The following is a 20,986-nucleotide window of genomic DNA, read 5'->3' on the forward strand; positions in this document are numbered from 1 at the left end:
CTTAAAAACACAATCAACCCAATATAAAAACCCCCACAAATCCAGCTTTCAAAGTTTGACATGCACATTTCAGTTCAGTTCAGGTTTACACTGATATCTGCCAGTGAATATGAAGGTCAAACATAAGTTACTAAAATGCAGTTACTAAAACACCATAAGTGGTGTTTAAGTAGAGTTAATGTGCACAGAGTATTGGAGATAAGTTCATCTCTATTTCCTTCCCATTTTAAGCACACTGACATTCTCCTGTATTTTTTTTTTATTACCATCCTGAAAACCACCATTTGACAGCCAAAAAGGTGGCAGCCACATATCCTTTTACAGGATTATTCTAGATATCTCTGCACAGAAGGTGTTGCCATTAGAAATTTGGATATTATATCAACTGTAGCAGATGATATTTTTGCATTGTAATTTCAATATTTGCCATGGGGATCACAGTCTAGTTTTGCTTGGCCAATGAGACCAAATATTATTTCAAAGTACATTGGATGATTAATATGTCCCATTAATAATTAATTTTGTTGTGTCTTTATTGAGACATAATGGAAATGTATTTCTAAAGCAGGACTGGATATGTGCCATGATTAAAAGCCAGTTATCTCCAAGACGATATGTAATGTCTGTAGAAGAGTCTTTACTCTGCTCAAGATATGATTTGTTGTTTTCTTTTTTGCAGTCCATTATTTGTCAATAAAGAAAAGGATCAAAAAGACAAACAAAGGGACATCAGACCTAAAAAATCAAAGCTTCACCAAGAGACAACAATCGCATTTGAGATCTTTTCCATGTACATGTGATTTTCTTTAACTCATATGCAATTTCTTTCCATACTATCATATCAAATATAAAAACTTTTTTTTTAAAAAAAAAAAATCAGGCTTTCTAAAAGAAAAAAAAATATTAATAATCTTTCACAACCAATCATTAATTATAATGTTTTAGCTGGAAAAGCACATAGAATTTAGCTTAACAATCAGGCTGAATGAATTATATTTTCAGTGAATTAATATTGGTTCTCATCATATATGCCATATTATTCATTCAGATGTATAATTTTGAACCCACCTAGATAAATAAATAGAACTATATTGGTTGCAAAATGATTTTGTTCAAATAAGATTTTTCTCTCCCATGTATTTATTTTATATTGGCTCAGCAGCAATATTGACAAGACCAAATCTATAGTTAATCTTTCTACTTCATTCAGTGGAGTATTCCTACTGATTCTAATCAATATTTAAGAATATTTGTGAAGCTATGTGTCCTATTTTGATTTCCTTCAAAATAAATAACACCTGGTAGTAAGGAGTAGACTTAATCTGAAAAACTGAACATTGTATCAGGAGTTCACCATGAAGTCAAATGTGCCTTGCCTCAAAAAAGAGGTTAATATGAAAGCCATATAGCAATATCAATAGCATTTAGACTTATGTACCCCTTCATAGTGTTTTTACATGCGTCTCTAAGTGGTTTTACAGAGTCAGCATATTGCCCCCAACAATCTGGGTCCTCATTTTACCCACCTTGGAAGGATGGAAGGATGAGTCAACCTTGAGCCGGTGAGATTTGAACTGCCGAACTGCAGCTAGCAGTCAGCTGAGGTAGTCTGCACTACTGCACTCTAACCACTGCGCTACCTCGGCTCTTATAGCAATTAATGAAATAGATAGGACATCTCATAATTCTTGAGGAACTGGGGACATAGTCCTTCAGACATATAAACAAATGCCCATGAAAACACATATACAGAAAGATGCATAGCTTTCAACAACAAATTTCTAAAGATGTTGAATATCTAGGCTATTTTCCCAAAAAATATTTAATCCCAAATATGGTATCATTGTTCAAGACAATAATAGAAATTCAAAGTAGCAACATCAATTATTTAAGAATGACAAATGTATAAGTGTTCTGCCCTAGCTCCGGATTCCTGAGGATATAGACACACACCAATGGTCCTTATCAAATTTATTAAGTAGCAAGAATAAACCAAAGTCCGGCAAAGGTTGGCAACCAGCCCAGAAAGCAAGGTAAGACTTTTCCAAAAATGCTCTGTTGTTAATTACAAGTTGTTTCTAGCAAGAAACTTACTAACGGCATGTGAGTTAAATAGGCTAAGGGAGTGGCCAATTATCTTCAAGCCTTACTCTTGAGGAGACCTCCTCCTCCTGAGTAGCCACTCCTGCCTTTTGGCAGCCCTGCGTGCTCGAGCATTGAGGAGAGGCTCCTCCACTTCGCTCTCTCCACTTGAAGGAGCCTCTGGAGGTTCTGAAGGCCCTGGCTGAGTCTCTGCCTCTGGCACCACATCCTCTTCAGCCTCCTCGCTGTCCGATGCGAGAACTGGCTGCGCAGGCTGCTGGTGCAACACCACACCAGCCTCCTCGTCGTTGGGATCAGCCATGATCCGCGCAGGCCGCTGGCAGGCCACAACAATAGGGGAAATGTTGAGACAAAAAGTTGATTCACGGCAGCCCTTTTTTTTAGCAGCACTTATGTGTATAAATTGAACAACCCTATTATGGATCTCTAGAGTCAGTATTTTACATGTTTCTAGAGTCACTTTTTTTCTGAACAATGTTTCTCTAGAGTTATATTCTATAGGTAAAAAAACAACATCCACACTCACAAAAAACACCCATGTAACAAAACAGCTTTTTAAGCTGCAAGGGAAGGAAAAGAAGAAGAACAAAGTACTCTATTCTTCTTGTAAAAAGCCATCTAAAAGAAGAAAAAAAACGTGTAACTCAACCAATCTGAGAAAATCAAAGTCAAAACCTGTCATTATTTTCAGGTAATTTCTATTTTTAACAGGCCTCATAGAAATGAGCTACCCGTATTTTTTGGACTATAAGACACACTGGAGTATAAGACACATCAAGATTTTGAAGAGGAAAACAAGAAAAAAAGTTTTTGCCCTCCCCAGCCCCCAGGAGCACTCTGCATGTCCTGTTTTTTTGAAAAATAGGCCCATTTTTCCCAAAAAAGGATGAACAGAGAATTTGGGAGGCCTGCAAATTGCTCCTGGGGGCTCGGGAGGGCAAAAACGTAATGCGTGGGGGGTGTGGGAGTCCAAAAATGGGCTCATTTTTCATGAAAATGGGCCCATTTTTGGCCTCCCAAACCCTCCATGTCACATTTTTGCCCTCCCTGGTCCCCAGGAGCACTTCGTAGGCCTCCCAAACCCTCTGCGCATCCTGTTTTTGTGAAAAATGGGCCTGTTTTTGGTGAATCCTCCTGGATTCACGGCTGTCTTTAGAAGAGCACTTGACGGCCGTGACCGGGAGGATTTTTCATCAGGTTCGCCTGATTCGCCAGTTGCGTCCCTTTCTGGATCGGGACTCGTTACGCATGGTCACTCACGCCCTTGTCACCTCCCGCCTGGACTATTGCAACGCTCTCTACATGGGGCTCCCCTTGAGGAGCACCCGGAGGCTCCAACTGGCGCAGAGTGCAGCCGCGCAGGTGGTTATGGGAGCGACATGGCGTTCCCATGTAACACCTCTCCTGCGCGAGCTGCACTGGCTCCCGGTGGTCTTCCGGGTGCGCTTCAAGGTTTTGGTTACCACCTTTAAAGCGCTCCATGGCTTAGGACCCGGGTACTTGCGGGACCGCCTACTACCACCAATAGCCTCCCACCGGCCGGTACGCTCCCATAGAGAGGGGCTCCTCCGGGTGCCATCAGCCAAACAATGCCGACTGGCGGCCCCCAGGGGGAGAGCCTTCTCTGTGGGGGCATCTACTATCTGGAACGAGCTCCCCCCAGAGATACGGAGGATCCCGGATCTGTGCACCTTCCGCTGCACCTTAAAGACCTTACTATTTCACCAGGCCGGCCTGGCCTAAATTTCCCCCTCTTTTATAAAAGATTTTTAAAATTTTAAATATCTTTTAGTATTTATATATTCAATTTTAAATTGGTTTTAAAAGTTTGGGGTTTTAAATTTGTCGGGGCCAAAATTATTTAATTTGATTTTATTCTATTTTTAAATTTTGTATTGTATGTGTTTTTATTGTTTGGCTGTGCACCGCCCTGAGTCCTTCGGGAGTAGGGCGGTATAGAAATCTAATAAAATGAAATGAAAAATGAAATGAAAAAATGGGATGCCAGGGCAGGGTTTCAGGAGGCCAAAAATGGCTGTATTCAGTGTATAAAATGCACCAACATTTCCACCCTCTTTTTTGGGGGGGGGAGTGTGTCTTATACTACAAAAAGTACGGTATATAGTCTAAAATATGAACTAGAAGACCTCCAAGATCCCTTCCAACTCTGTTATTCTGATAAGACCCAGCTGAGATGTTGGGAGCATAGGTGTTTTGGTGGGTTATTTTGGGGTATGCATCCATCCATCCATCTATCCTATTTATGGTTATGATCTACATAGACCTCTAAGATGAATGATTTTTTTAATCTTTTTAATATTTATAAATGATGTCTCAAACATTTTGATGTCACTGTAAAAAAATTGATTTAATTTGCATTGTTTGCACCATAACATTTCTGACATAATGCTGGCTTTCTGTTCAGTGTCTATACAGGGAATTCTTGCTTAGCAATGCTGTAAATTTGGTCACAAAAGTAATAGTTGTAAGTTGAGGACTACCTGGAAAAATGACAATGTGGGCTTCCTTCAAGATGCCTGGGCCTTCTCATATCTGTTATTGTTGTTGTATCTTCTCATATCTGGAGGCACAGACATTTGTCTGGAATGGTATAGGGCCGTGATGGCGAACCTATGCCACGGGTGCCACAGGTGGCATGTGGAGCCATACTGGTGGGCACGCGAGCGCAGCTTCGGCACGCATGCATGCACCAGCCAGCTGATTTTTGGGCCTTCTGGGCCCACAAGAAGTCAGGAAATGCACTGTTTCTCGCCTCCGGAGGGCCTCTAGGGTGGTGGGGAAGGCTGTTTTCACCCTCCCCAGGCACCTAGAAAGGCTCTGGAGCCTGGGGAGAGCGAAAAACAGGCCTATCAGGCCCACCGTGCCATCGCGTGCCAAAAGTGGGGGGAGCTTGGGGGGTGGGGAGCATAGAATTATGGGTGTGGGCACACATGCGTGTGACCCCACTGTGCTCCCCCTGCTTTTGGCACGCAATGGCAAAAGGGTTAATCATCACTGGTATAGGGTCACCTGCTTGAGCAGTTGGTTGGACTAAAAGACCTCTAAGGTCCTTTAAAACTTTGTCATTTCTGTATTCTAGTCTTATGAATACACACATATTTCTATTTTATTTATTAATAATTATTAATAATTAATAATAAATTATTAGGAAAAGGACTATAGTAGTTCCTTATTACTCTTCTTATCCTACCTTTGTAAAATTCCTTACTGGATTTTGTCCTAATTTGGCTTTATTCTGGCCACATTAGGCCACATTATTTTCCCTTGATATAATAATAAACTGCTAAACATTTCCATTATATGCCCTTCATGCCTAATCCGGATTCATATTTCATTTCTTTCACTGCCTGACAACCCTAACTTTTTTGTAACTTTGCTTAAATTTCTTTTAACATCGTATTCTTTGAATTATATCTGGCGGGGTTTTTTTTGTGGGCTGTACTTAAAGTAAATTCCATGAAAATAATGGATTGGAGTGACAGCAAAAATCCAGCTTAGACGTAATAATTGACAATACATCAGTCTGAAATGCTTGTCATATTTATTAATACTGAATAAACTATTATTTTTATTAATTTCTGCATACTTCGCTCAATTATGCAGAAACTCTTGTTATATGTAATTTTAACATTAAGTTAATACTTATTTCTGCTAAGATGCTTTCTCCTTTTTTCTAAAGAAAAAAAATCTACCTGTAATCTTTTTAGGAAAACAAATTTTTCAGAATCCTTGCAGTGGTAGAAAAATCTTTCTCAGAAAAGTGCATTAAATTATACTTATTGGAAATTGTTCAACTATATTGTTTCTCCCACTGCTAGTTGCTTTAATACAAACTGAATTGGCTAAGTACATTTTTATAATGGATGGCGTCTTCTATTACAGGTGGTTTAGGATCTTTAACCTCCTTCAATATCTCAGAGCTCTTATTGTGTCATTTCTTTGATATATTTTTATTGTAATATTTCTTTTCTTTGTTTTAGCATTAGCACTTAGACTTATATTCCACTTTACAGTGCTTTACAGCCCTCTCTAAGCGGTTTACAGAGTCAGCATTTTTTTTTTTTTAATTTGATTTATATGCCGCCCTTCTCCGGAGACTCAGGGCGGCTTACAATGTGCTCAGCAATAGCCTTCATCCTTTTGTATATTTATACAAAGTCAGCTTATTGCCCCCACAAACTGGGTCCTCATTTCACCTACCTTAGAAAGGATGGAAGGCTGAGTCAACCTTGAGCCTTGGCGAGATTCGAACCCTGCAGTAATTGCAGGCAGCTGGTCTTAAGCAGCTTAATAACAGGGTGCCTTAAACCCTTGTACTACCAAGGCTCTTTTATTGCCCCCAACAATCTGGGTCCTCACATTGGAAGGATGGAAGGTTGAGTCAATCTTGAGCCTGGTGAGATTTGAACTGCCAGATTGCAGGCAGCCGGCAGTCAGCAGAAGTAGCTTGCAGTACTGCACTCTAACTACTGTGCCACCATGGCTCATTGCACCGTTTTGTCTTTATTGGCTCTGTTGCCTTTATTTATACTGTTATCATTCACATTTTCCATCTTCAGTATAGCATCCTAGAATTAAATTGCTCTTCCACAACGAATGGCAAATAATCCAGAGGCATTTTGTTTTCAAGAGAAAAAAAATGAAGGCATGATATTTCTCAAGTCACTTGCATAAATAAATGTTTGGATGCATGACTGCAACAATCATATTTTTTTCAAATTTCCACTAAGGAAATTTAGGCAACCATTCAGGCATTCATTTATGTAAAGTTGTGATTATAGTGCCAATCACCATATTTTTAAAAAAGTATCGGTTAGCTTTAATTTAAAAGAAGAACAGGTACTTAATCTATTATTCTTTAATGTAATAGAAGAAGGTAGATTATATACTTGTCTTCATTGAATCATTAATAATTTGGGTCAAATATATTGTTGCTATGGTGCCCATGAACCCCAAAATCATCTCTGACCATTGGTTCAAAGAAGACAAGTTGAAGGCCTCCAGGTGTTGGAGAACTCTACCTTCAGTTAATCATCTTGCTCAGGTAGGGATGTTGCTGTGTTTCAGGGACGAAGATAAGCAAATTTACCAACTTATCTCTAAGGCGAGCCTTACAAAGACAGGGCACATCCAATTAACCACATTTGTATCACATGGAGTCTCAACCTTCATGATACTACAAGGTTGAGGGTTCTGCAGGCAAACTGCCATTTATTCTCGAAACATATCCCCATTTTAAATAGGCAATCCCATAGAGAGCAGTGTTCATGCTTGCCTGCATCCCTTAATTTTTTATGCCCCCCTGCAATCCCTGCACTAACCAATAAACATTCTTTTAAATCCATGTTGATGAACCTATAGCACGTGTGCCATAGGTAACACGCAGAGCCCTCTCTGCAGGCAAGCCAGCTGTTGCCCCAGCCAAGCTCCACCGCACATGCGTGTGCACCTCCCACTGGCCAGCTGGTCTTCAGGTCTCTGCCACACATGCGTGGGGGGTGGGGTGTATGCGGGGGATGCACACACATGCAAGGGGGTCAGGGTGCATGCAGGTTGGTGCAGGAGGCATCCCAGGCCCAAAATGGGGTGCGGTGCCCCTTTTTGAGCCTGGAAAACCTCCTGCACAACCTGGAAGCCAAAATGGGGCACGAGGGTGATATGTGAGACCCTCCATGCCCCATTTTGGGCCTGGAAAGCCTCCTGCATCAACCTGGAAGCCAAAATGGGGCACGGGAGGCTGGGGCACATGTGCAGGGAGTGAGGTATATGCGCAGGGGCAGGTCGCGGGGAGATACACGGGGGGATGCTCCCATTGCATTTTGGGGGTTCGGACACATGCGTGTGTATTTGTGCACATGCATGCACTCTTTGGACACTCAGCACCAAAAAGGTTAACCATCACTGTTTTAAACTATTCTCAGATTGAAGAATACTCATTCAGAACAATGGACAGATAAGCAAGTAGTAAAAAGAAGGCAGATGGATAATTGAAAGAGTGGGGGGACATTATAAGGGAGAAGTTAAAGGGCTAAAAAAATACAGGAAAACTGGACACAAAGACTTTCAGAGGTGATGTTATAGGTCAAATAAAGTGTTTCACAATTAGTGATAAAAGTTAAAGAGGCATAGGACAATGAAAAAGAACAAAGAATGGAACAAAGAACAAACAAGATCAGAAAAGAATAGCAGAATAAATCAAAGTCTCTTACTCTTATTTTTTCAAATGATTCCACTTAAAGAAATTTGAACTGAAGAATAAGATACTAAAACTTACCATGCACTCATATGGAGGTCTTCTTCAGAGAGGAGAAAACAGTTTTGCTAACATGTACATTTATTTCAAAGCACTCACATTGCTAAACTATTATTCATTTTGTCCCTATATGAAAGAAAAATGTCAGAAATGTTTGAGAAGCTGCAAAGCCAGAAAAATCTATTAAACTGAATATCTTCAAAACAATTCAAAGGCATCAGACTGGATTCAACATCTCAAGTGATTTAAAGACTCAATTTAAAGGCATTATTCAATGAAATTTCCTAGTGCATGTGATTCAGAAACGATGTATAATATTAAAAGATTGCAAACAAAACTAGTAAAAAATAGGTATTTTTTTTATGGCTTTCTTTATAATATATTGACGAAAACTGGGGAATGGAGAGAAATTGTCCACCCACATTAGAAACACAATCTTTGTGTTTTAGGCCATTTCTCCCAAAAATATTAATATTATTAATATTAATAAAAATATTAAGTATTTTTTTTAAAAAGGAAAAGAGTATAATTGTGGTATAATTGTGTAGAATTATTTGATGAAAGCTATTGAGAATAACAGATACATTCTAAAGTGAGCATGAGGGGCTGAAAGGAATTCTTTCCAGAGGAATTTTTTTTTTAAATGAATTGGAAGCATTAGAAAGAAATTGATAAATGATTGAATAGTGACTTAAAGATACATTGATTCTTTGAGCAAGTATTTATTTTAGTATATATAATTTCATTATAAACTCCAGAATTTTCATTGACAGGTACTTTCCATTTCCAGAATAGGTTAATGTGATCCATGGATGACATAAAATCCTCAGCTCCCTTTTGGATTCCTCAAAGAAAACCAGTATGATTGAAATTTGGTGGCCATATACTGAAATGCTGCAGAAAGTAGCTATATTTTTTTTAAAAAATTAAAGTAATAGATGTCTTAAACTTCCAAGGGACTTAACCACGGGGGGGGGGGGGGGTTCTACTTACCTTTACTACTGGTTTGCAACGGGGCTGTGCGCCTTGCTTCTGCGAATGCACAGATCGCCGATGACATCCAGGGCGGTGAATGGGGCCTCCCACTGGTTTTTTGTGAACCAGTCTGAACTGGGGCAACCCACCCCTGGACTTAACATAGCTCTTCTGTCTTTGGTTTATATACTCATCCATTCTAAAATGGAGCATTTTCAGGCCCACCCATTCCAGATACCTCACATTCTTTGATCATACCTTTGGAGACCCAAAGACTGGGGGGAAAAGAGAAGAGAACTCCAAACACCCAAAGGATGTCTAACTAGAGAAACACAGATGGCTATTATATAGTCATTTGAATTGAATCTAGACTTAAATTATGTTTCTGTGGAAACAGCTGTACCTCTTTACATTCATTCTGTAGTTAGAAAAAATCCAAAGCAGTTTTTTTAAAAAAAAATCTGCATGATTTGTTTGAATCAGTTTATAAAAACTGACAACATTCACTTTTCTGAATTTAGAAACCAAATAAAATAAAATAAAATGGTGCATGAAAGAAAAGTAGAAGATTTGGAAAAGACAAAGAGGTAAGTGCAGATCATTTTCAAGTCAATCTTATTTTTAAAAAATCTTCTAATTTAACTTCTCATGAGTACACAGAGAAAAGTTATTATTATTTTTTCTTCTCAAATTATGCAAGTTTTCCTTCAGAGTCTGGAAGAGGGGGGAAAAGTGTGCTATGTATCCATCTTGCAAAACTGATTGTTATTAGTTAAGAAGGCAATATATGTGATGGATGTCCTCTTTAATTAGACTGCGGTAAAAATTGTAATTACAGCTACTAAATGCACTTTTATGTTTGCATACATAAGCTATTTTGAAATTGTTACTTTACTTCTATTGAAGAAATAATTTAGTTTCCAAAATCTGTATTGTTTGTAGTATTTTTCAACTACCGTATTTTTCGGAGTATAAAAATGCACGTTTTTCTCCCCTGAAAGAGGCTGAAAATTTGGGTGTGTCTTATTCTCCGAATGTAGCTTTTTTGAAGCTTTTTTCAGCCCTAACGAGGCGCTAACGAGGTGCTAGCGAGTGAAGCAATCTTCCCAGCTTTGCCTGCTCCCTCGACTCTTCGCTGTGCTTTAATGAGGCACTAGTGAGTGAAGTGATCTCCATGCTTTGCTCCGACTCTCAGCTGTTCTTTAGAAGCTTTTTTTCAGCCCTAACTAGGCACTAGCTGAGTGAAGCGATCTCCCCCCATGCTTTGCCTGCTTTTCTCATTGCTGCTTCCTCTCAGCTGTGCCTTAGAAGCTGTTTTTTATCCCCAAGCAGGGGATAAGAAACCAGCAAACTAATGTACTAAAGCTGACCAGACTAAGGACGCTAGCCAGATGAATACCTGGTAGTGTTCTGTCCCCGTCTCACACACGCACACCAGCAGTCGACCAAGAGTTAAAATAAACCAGCAGACAAGATTTTCCTTTGATAACAGAATTGGCAGCAACCCAGTGGCTGCTTGCCAAAAGTTTTGACTTACAAAGGGAGATTTATCTCCTCTGACCGAAACATCAAAGTAAGTCCACAAAAGCCAAAGAATAGTCAAGTCCAGTCCAAAAATCAATCCAAGCAGAGCATATAACAAAGTTCCAGAAATGCAGAATGACTTGCTAGCTTTCAGTTTTGTCCATCACAAAGCCTGAATGGCCACCATACCCCCTTTTATCCTCTGTGGGGTGTGGTCCAGTGACTCAGCTTAATCTCTGGCATGCCTCCTTCAATGCTGCATGCACTTGTCTTTCCGATGCTGTCGGGGATCCAGTCAAGACTTATCTCAGTCGCTGAATTGTGATGAAACAATTCCTTCCAGATAATTACTTAACTATGCTATTTTCTTTTATACATTCATATTTGTTTGAATAACAATAAGAATTTAAGAACTATTGACTTCTACCCCCCTCCCCTTCAAGCACTGCAACTCACTCAGAAATGCTTGCTGGCTCTATTTATAATCTGGTAGTAAACTGTGCATCCTGATTATGGAGAATTAAATCAATTATAAAAGGTGTTTCTGGGACCCATGCTGCATCCCCAGCTGTTATCTAAAATTCATAGTGAATCAAGATGTTTCCTGCATAAGACATTCAACTAGGAAAATTTCTTATGAACTAATAGAAAAAGGTTTAACATCTTGCTATACTGCATTGTGCTGATATTCTTATGTTCTCGCAAGTACAGAAATTAAGGTCAGCACAATATAATAAGAAAAAAAAGAAGTTCCGCATTTTCTTGTTCTCCTTCTTAAACTGGAATAGAAAACTTTTAATTCATATCCATGAATTGTGCAAGATAAAGCTTTCTATTATAATAGCTCTGTGAGATGTAAATGCCTTATTCCCTAATGTGTAAATAATGTATATATGGGACATCGGGGGTTAACTTATTCTTTGGTTCCTAATGTATTCATAATTCACCACTCCCATTCTTGGCTCCACCCCTTGTATATATAAGGAGCCACCTTCACCATTTTTCTCGCTTCTATCTGTGAATATTCAGTGAATATAGAATGCCTGTTATAATTAAAGAGAAATATATTTAAACCTCTAACTCTTATTATCATTATTGAGTCTGATCCTGAAAATATCGCAACAAGCTGGTAGCAGAGGATGGTTAATTGACTCAATAAATACTTAAAGATGTCTAAGAAAGATAGGCCCAACACCAGGGCCTACAGCAAAGAAATAGAAACTGAACAAGAAATAATCAACGAATCCACAAACGCGATTTCGAGAGAATCCGAAGAATACACCACTGAAGAAGAAGAACTAATAAATGAAAATAATGACCAGGAGGAAATCGAAATAGAAAATAACGAACTCAGGTCAGAGATATTAAAACTATTAAAAAGCCAGAAGAATGATGAAAGCCTCATCGCGAATCTCCAAGAAATGCTGAAAAACAGCAGAGCAGCGAGAGAGAAAAACATTGCTAAAGAGAAACCCAAAGACCAAAAAACTGTGAGTGATATGACTACAGAGAAAGTCGTTATGAAAAAGAAAAGATGTGATCCCGCGCGAAATTTTGAATGGCAGCCATCTTGGTTCCAACAAGCCTCCAAAGTGAGCGAAGCAGAGCCAATCAAAATGCTCAGTTCAAAATTTCTGGCGCGAAAAACGTTATCAGACAACGAAAGCGAAAAAGAAGATTCAAACTCTTCAGAAGAACCAGAATCAGAAAGCGAAGACGACTTAACGAAATCCCAAGTAAAGTCAGCAATGAAGACGCTTTTTGCTGCATTTGGGCCAAAATTAAAAATTTCCAAAGCGACAACGAAGAAGCTAGAGAACAAGCCGATACCTCAAGACCTGCACGCTCCCATCCTGACTTCGAGAGCGACGACGCCCGAGCCCAGAGAGCCATGTCGATTCCGCCCTACACCGCAGACCGGATCAAGTACCAACGCACACAAAAGAAAGAAAAGAGCAGTCGCCGCCATCAAAACTCCTAAAACCGAGCCAGAAACCGACTCGTCTGAAGAGGAGCGGAGCGAGCGAGCTGCAATGGAGAGAACCTTCCACGACGACGCCAAAGAAGAAATGAGCAACGCGCATGTGCGAAACTACGTAGACGGTCCGGAAAGACTTGAACTGGCCAGAGAACCGCGCAGACTCGTTGCGAGCATCCCCATGCCGTTTTGCAATTTCCTGCACTTGCGAGACCACGGACTACCTCAGGTTGTAAGTAATGGACAAAATAATGTGGGAAACTTACCCAGTGACTTCCCAAAACTTAGAGTTGATGGCATTAATTTGCAAGAATGGTATCAACAGCTCCAGGTTGTCTTTATGAAAGAAAATTTACTATTCTTTATCACTAGTCCTCCAAGAAGACCTTGGACTTTAAAAATAGATTGTTTACATCATAGAGCATTTTTCTTAATAATATCTAGCGTGTCTCCTGCAATGTATCATAGCATCAAACCAAACCTAACTGTTTCAGAAATAATTCAATGCATGTTTAATCTGTTTCACAGCGATAGTGTAGCTACCACTACAAGAATGTCTAAGGATTTCTTTTCTTCCAGAGTAAAACCAGGGGTTTCCATAAGTGAGCATTTGATATCTCTAAACAAAATAAGAGCTGAGCTGCATTTGAGGGGGGAAGTGATTTCAGATCAAACAATGAAAAGTGTTATTATCAATTCACTTGATTCATCATGGGATAGTTTTATGTCACACTTAGACACCATCAATCTAGGATATTTATCCATAGAAAGTCTATCTAACAAATTGATAGCAGAAGACAATTCAAGAAAAAATCGTTCCAGCAATCACACAGAACACAAATCCTTTAGGAAGGTAGCTTTCCAGGAAAAATACAATGAAGCTTTTAAATGCCATAATTGTGGGTCCAGGGAACACAATAGAAGAGACTGTCCCAAAATCTCAAAGGAGAGACATAGGTCAGAGTATAGGAGCAAATACAATTATAGACAGTCTTCCACAGATAGACATAAATATAGAAGCCCACCAAATTACAGAGATAGTAGAGGGGGTAGAGAAAATTCAAAAGAGAGAAAATCTGGTTCACTGAATGGACTAAATAAACAAGACAGCACTAAAACACAACAAAATGAGAACAATAATTGGCTTATTGATTCTGGGGCAACCAACCACACCACTAATAACAAAAATATATTGTCTTCATTTACAGAAGATAAATTTGTAATAAAGGTAGCTAATCAAGAAAAGGTTCAAGTATTAGGCAGAGGAAATGTGACCTTGCCTGGCCTAGGAAAAATAGAGGGGGTATTGTTAATTCCAGAAATACCTCATAACATACTAAGTGCCATAAAACTAAGCAGAGATTCTGACATCAATATAGTTTTCTCAAAGGGGAAAGCAACTTTAGAGAAGGACAAAACAAATGTAGGCACTGTGATGATTAAAGGAGGCCTACCCTATCTAATAACAAAAGAAAGATGGTTACATAACATTGATTCAAATATGGAAGATTGTATTGAGGCAGATGATGAAAATGTTAGTAACAGTGACAATGATGAATGTAAAATATCTCATGATCACGCAAATACACACAATGAGAAGAAACCAAGAATAGGTAAACCAATTCATGATGAGTGTGCTCACATCTTGCATAGGAAGTTAGGACATGCAAGTTTTCCTGTAGTACAAAAAATGACTGAACACGCAGAAGGTGTCAAAATAAAAAATTGTGAAAATTATTTGGAATGCTCAGTATGTAAATCCACTAAACTAAAAACTAGTCCCAGACCAAAAAAATCCAACAGATCAACTAACAAAATTTTTGACTTAGTACATATGGACCTAGTTGGTCCATTAACTCCATCAATCACTTATAGAAAACGTTACTTCCTAACAATAGTAGACGATTACAGTCGCTATGGTTTTGTTTACACATTAAAACACAAGGATGAAACCTTTCAGAAATTTAAGGAATTCTACAAACGCATAGAAACACAACATAATATCAGAATAAAACAAATTATGACAGATAGGGGATGTGAATTCATGTCTAAAGAATTCTCCCAATGGTTAAAGGATAGAGGAATGCTACATTTCACGTCTAGTCCATTTTCTGCGTTCCAAAACGGGATTGCAGAGAGAAAGAATTCCACACTACAAACCATGATTAGGTGCACATTAGAGGATGCTGGTTTAGGCAAACAATTTTGGTCAGAGGCCTTACATTATTCAAATTACACTCAAAATAGAACCTGGTCCAGTATTGTGAATAAAACACCATATGAGGTGATGTATAATAGGAAACCCAAATTAGCACACATGCACATATTTGGAGTCACTGCAGACGTACACATACCTAAGCAGTTGAGAAGAAAGGGAGAAAACGTATCCAGAAGATTAAGATTTATGGGATATGAAACTGGCACCAAAGGGTACAGATTCATTGATAATAATAACAAATTTATAGTCTCCAGAACAGCTGTGTTCCATGAACAGGCCAATTGGTCTAAATTACATCTTAATGAAATATTTCCAAATAAATGCAAAGATACAAAATCTTGTGAGGAAGGGACAATAGAAAATCAAAATATCAACAAAAATAAAAACAAAACCAAAACTTGGACAAATAGTCAGCACAAAATAAAGACAGACACATTAACAAAAAAGGAAGCAAGATATTTGCATGATAACCATAGCAAACCCGAAAGAGCTATTAGAAACAATAGAAATCAAATACCAAATAAATACAGAGATTACATAATGCATATGGATGGTGAACAAATGACACCTAATACATATGAGGAAGTATTAAAACTCCCTCGTGAAGAAAAGGAAAAATGGGAACTAGCTATGAAAAAAGAGATGGAAAGTTTGCAAGGATTAAATGTGTTTACACCTGCGATTGCACCTAAAGATAAAACGATTATAGGTACCAGGTGGATTTATAAAATTAAGAATCTAGAAGGAGGCAATACTCTATACAAAGCTAGATTGGTTGCACAAGGTTATGCACAAAAATATCCGGAGGACTACACTGACACATACTCCCCCACAGTGAGAACAGAGAGTGTTAAAACAGCTCTAGTAGTGGCATCTGCACTCAATCTTGATGTATTTCAATATGACATACAGACTGCGTATTTACACGCAAAACTAGATAAGGAAATATATGTAAGAGCACCACACAGTCAATACACTAATAAGAATGAAATTTGGCTATTGAACAAGAGTCTATACGGATTAAAGCAATCTGGCAAAAGATGGTACGATTGCTTGGTAAAAGTACTTAAGACCATGGATTTCAACGCTACCACTGCTGATAACTGTTTCTTTGTAAAAAAAAGTGATGATCATATTGAATTTGTATTAATTTATGTAGATGATATTTTATATATAGGAAAACACAAGGAGAGAAGAGAAACCTTTGTAAATAAGCTAAACGAACATTTCTCGTTGAAATCTCTAGGTAAAGTAAACAAATACCTTGGTGTACAAATTAACAAAACTAGAAGGGGATTCAAACTTACTCAGAAAGATAAAATCATTGAACTTCTGAACAAATGCAATTTAAACAATGCCAAACCCTGTGACACTCCTATGCAAACTGATTTCCTTAGAAACACTGATGAATCTTCCCCTGAATTCAAGGATAATACATTTTATAGATCAGTCATAGGTTCACTTCTTTATATATCTAATTGGACCAGGCCAGATATTGCATTACCACTCAACTTATTGTCAAGATATGTTAGCAAACCAACAATGTATCATTGGGAAGCAGTCAAAAGAATTCTAAGATATCTGAAAAGTACATTAGACTTTTGCTTAGTATTAGAACCTAGTAATGGTAAAGAACCAAAACTTACATGTTACGCAGATGCGGATTGGGCTGGAGATATATCATGCAGAAAGAGCACTTCTGGTTATATTTTTCTATTAAATGACTGTCCAGTTTACTGGTACACTGGTAAACAAGAACTGGTAGCCACTTCGACCACAGAAGCGGAATATGTTTGTTTGTCCAAAGCTGCAAATAACCTTGTATGGTTTAATGATTTGATTTCAGATGTTTGGAAAAAACCTGCTTTGCCTTTTGTTATGCATGAAGATAATAAAGCAGCCATTGAAATATCCAGATCCGATGCCATTGGACAAAGGTCCAGGCATATAGATATAAAATTTAAGCATGTGAGACAATTGTCTCAAGATGGATTTATCAAAGCAGTGCATTGTGATACCTCTGAACAATTAGCTGACATATTGACGAAGCCTTTACCTTCTAAACAGCACAAATATTTAACATCAAAATTATATGTCTTATATTGTCCTGAATCTGAATGTAATTGGTGTTGTATAGCGAACCGGCATTTAGAGGGGGATTTGTGAGATGTAAATGCCTTATTCCCTAATGTGTAAATAATGTATATATGGGACATCGGGGGTTAACTTATTCTTTGGTTCCTAATGTATTCATAATTCACCACTCCCATTCTTGGCTCCACCCCTTGTATATATAAGGAGCCACCTTCACCATTTTCCTCGCTTCTATCTGTGAATATTCAGTGAATATAGAATGCCTGTTATAATTAAAGAGAAATATATTTAAACCTCTAACTCTTATTATCATTATTGAGTCTGATCCTGAAAATATCGCAACAAGCTCTTTAGTTAGGATCATGCAGATTGTGATAACAACAAATATTACACGTGTTTTGGGAAAAATGCTTTTCCTCTATTGGAGTATTTATTGCTTCCATAATGTTAAGTCTGGAAAGATCTTCCCTTCCCATATAAGTGCCCTTCAAATGTTTAGCTTTACAACTCTGATCCATACTCAGCTAATATGAGGAATACATACATACAATACAAACTAATCTGAAAGCCATGAACTGATTTAAAATCCATACCAGGAAAATATTTTAAATTAAAACTAATGAGGAGAAAAATGGTGGGATACACCAAAGACTTTCATTTGTGAAAGAGTGGCAACTGTTGGAATCCATATAGAAACTCATTTTTTTAAAATATTCTTGTTATATGATTCACAGGTATTTGATTACAGCCTTAACATAAATTAAGATGATGCACTGTACCCTTTTCCTGACTGGAGAATAACCATTATGTAAACCTATCTTTTAAGGCAGAAGAGCTGGAGGAAGTAGCAAGTATAACCAATTATGGCTTCCTGTCAGGTGTGCCTCTGTTCAAAACTCGAGAAAGAAAAACCCCAACTCCATGTTTGCAGAGAAAGGTACTTTTATTGAGCATGAACTGATAGCAACGAAAAGAAAGCAAGATCTGAGGCAATAGGCACGGAAATTACATATTGAAAGTATTCCCAAATCCCTCCCCCAAAGACCCTGGCTGAATGTCCAATCCCAAGCTCTCCAAGGTGTCATGTGAGGTGCATCTTCAGATGGTCCCATCCATCTGGTATGCCAGAACAGTTGACCTTGACTGACTATCAACAAGTCCATTCAGCTGCGCAGAAGATGATGAGAATATTCCTCCCTTTTCCACCCTTTCGGACACATCACGAGACATCTTCACCAGCTCACTCCCCCCCCAATACCTATACAGTCCCCCCTTGTTACTATGGCAGTGATAGCAAGCAAGCATCATAGAGGCTGACACTTCCATTCATTTTTAGTCAAATCCTGCAAGTGTGCCAGTAATGGATAAAGCTGAGTTTTAATTATCCTATTATCTGTAAGATGCCCACCCTTCCCACAGTCTTTCTGCTTACACTAGGAAAGACAGTAGAAACCACTGCTCATATACCTCAATATCTTCCTAGACCCAGTCTAAGACAGTGGTGGGTTGCTACCAGTTCTCCCTGGTTCTTGCGAACCGGTAGTGGAAATTTTGAGTAGTTCGGAGAACCGGTAAATACCACCTCTGCCTGGCCCCGCCCCCAATCTATTTGCTGCCTCCCGAGTCCCAGCTGATTGGCTAGAAAGGAAAAAAAACTGTTTAAACTCTTGCCGCGGGGCTTCAAAGGGCCGCCTTACAGCTGATCAGCGGTAAAAGGCAGTGTGGTGGTAGACCAGTGTGCTTCAAAAACAAATAGGTAGACCGGAATGCTCCAAAAACAAATAGGTAGACCGGTACGGCTCTGCAAGCAGTTAAAAGCCTGGTAGACCAGTACCTCTGCTAAATCCTAAAGAATTGTCCCATGACCATCAAGCCACGCCCACAAAATAAGCCACACCCATAGACAAAGTAGTAAAATATTTTTGAACCCACCCCTGTTCTAAGATTTAAAAAAGATATGAAAATTGAAGAATATTGCTCAGACGGTGAAGAAAAAAAAATAACTAGGTGAAAAATTACATAATTCACTAAGCAGCTGCATCTATTAGGAACTGCTTTGCAGTTCTTATTACTTTATATTCTGCACCAGAACATTGTGAGCACATAATGCGCTCTGACTGGTGTTCCAGAATTAAAGCAGGAGGTTTTGTTAACATGTGATTTCCTCCCAAATGAGGCTGAATGAATCACTGAATTAATTCTTTAGATTCTTTGGAGGAGAACCCATTAGAAGTCTCATTCTTTAGATCTAAATGAAAAATATTATGTCAATTCATTATTCAGGATTATTCTCAGTGGCTGATTTGATCAACTGAAGCTGATAATACGTCTTAAAGCATCAGCTAAAATCCTTGCCTGGTGTTTCAAATGAAATACATTCAATAAGCAAGATGTAAGCAACTGTGCTATAAGAAAACAATAATACAGTATCTTTTAGGATATAAACATGGCTTTGGTTTTTCAAAACCATCTTGTAGTAACAATTACGAGGACAATCTTTTAAAGAGACTAAAATGAGTTAATTGTTTTAATATTTTAACCAAATTGATAGGTTTTAGGGAAAATTTATTTAGGAAGGTAAAACAATTAGAAACTCTAAATTTTCTAAATTACTTTTGTCTGACAGATCCCCACCCCCGCTAGCCCTTATTGTGGTGTGGACTATTCCTGGGATGAGTGAGTGAAGAATGTTGGGAGTATTTGTTAAGAGTAAATATATAAATTAACTATATTCACAGGAGGGTCACTCAAGGCATGAAGGTCATTCCAGCTCCCCAGTTAAAGAAATAGACACCTATATTGGACAGTAGTGATGTAAGAAAAGACCAAAGACAGAATAACAAAACAGAGTTGGAAGGGACCTTTGAGGTCTCCTAGCCCAACCCCTGTTCAAACAGGAGACCTTATACCAGTGATGGTGACCCTATGGCATGTGTGCCAGAAGTGGCACGCAGAACCATCTCTCTGGGCACGCCAGCCATCGCCCGTTGCTCTTTCGGGTTCTGGTGTGCCAGCTAGTCTTCACGTATGCCCAGGAGTACTGGAAACTGGAAGAGCAGCTCCCTAGCGCACATGCATGTGCCAGGAAGCTGAGCTTCCGGTTTCTGATGCACACATGCGCACTAGCCAGCTGGTTTTTGCATGCACATGTGCACCAGCTTCCCGGTGCATGTATATGCGTGCCAGGGAACCTGTTCTTCAGTTTCCAGTGCTCCCCTGTCCACATGCATGCACTCCATTTTCAGCACTTGGTGCCAAAAAGGTTCACCAACACTTCCCTATACCATTCCAAATAAGTGGCTGTCCAGCTTCATCTTAAAAGCCTCCAGTGATGTACAAAGAGAATATGTATAAAATGTTCTACCGGTGGCACCTCCTGCCTGCGCACCTAGCAAAAATGTTTCCGAATACCTCCTCAACTTGCTGGAAGTGCAAATCACAAAAAGGAACTTACTACCATATGTGGTGATCATGCCAGAAGGTAAAACAATTCTGGCATGCAATAAAGATACAAATAGAAGAAATCACAAATCAGAATTTGGAAATGAAACCGGAAATCTTCTTATTAGGAATAATTACAGGCTATTACAAAAAAGAAATAAAATAGCTAATTATCCACATACTAACGGCAGCACGGATAGTCTTTGCTCAAAACTGGAAACATGAAGACACACCAACAGAAAACAAAATAATCAACAAAATTATGGAATGTGCAGAAATGGATAGGCTTACGAAAGAATTAGAGGAAAAAGATGAAATAGACTATTACTCAGCATGGCAGAGATGGTATAATTGGTTGGAGAAAAAGAAAGGAATATAA

Source organism: Pituophis catenifer, unplaced genomic scaffold (genome assembly GCF_029215685.1).
Source record: "Pituophis catenifer annectens isolate HBS135680 unplaced genomic scaffold, rPitCat1.0.hap2 SCAF_8, whole genome shotgun sequence".
In the NCBI taxonomy this organism is placed as follows: domain Eukaryota; kingdom Metazoa; phylum Chordata; class Lepidosauria; order Squamata; family Colubridae; genus Pituophis; species Pituophis catenifer.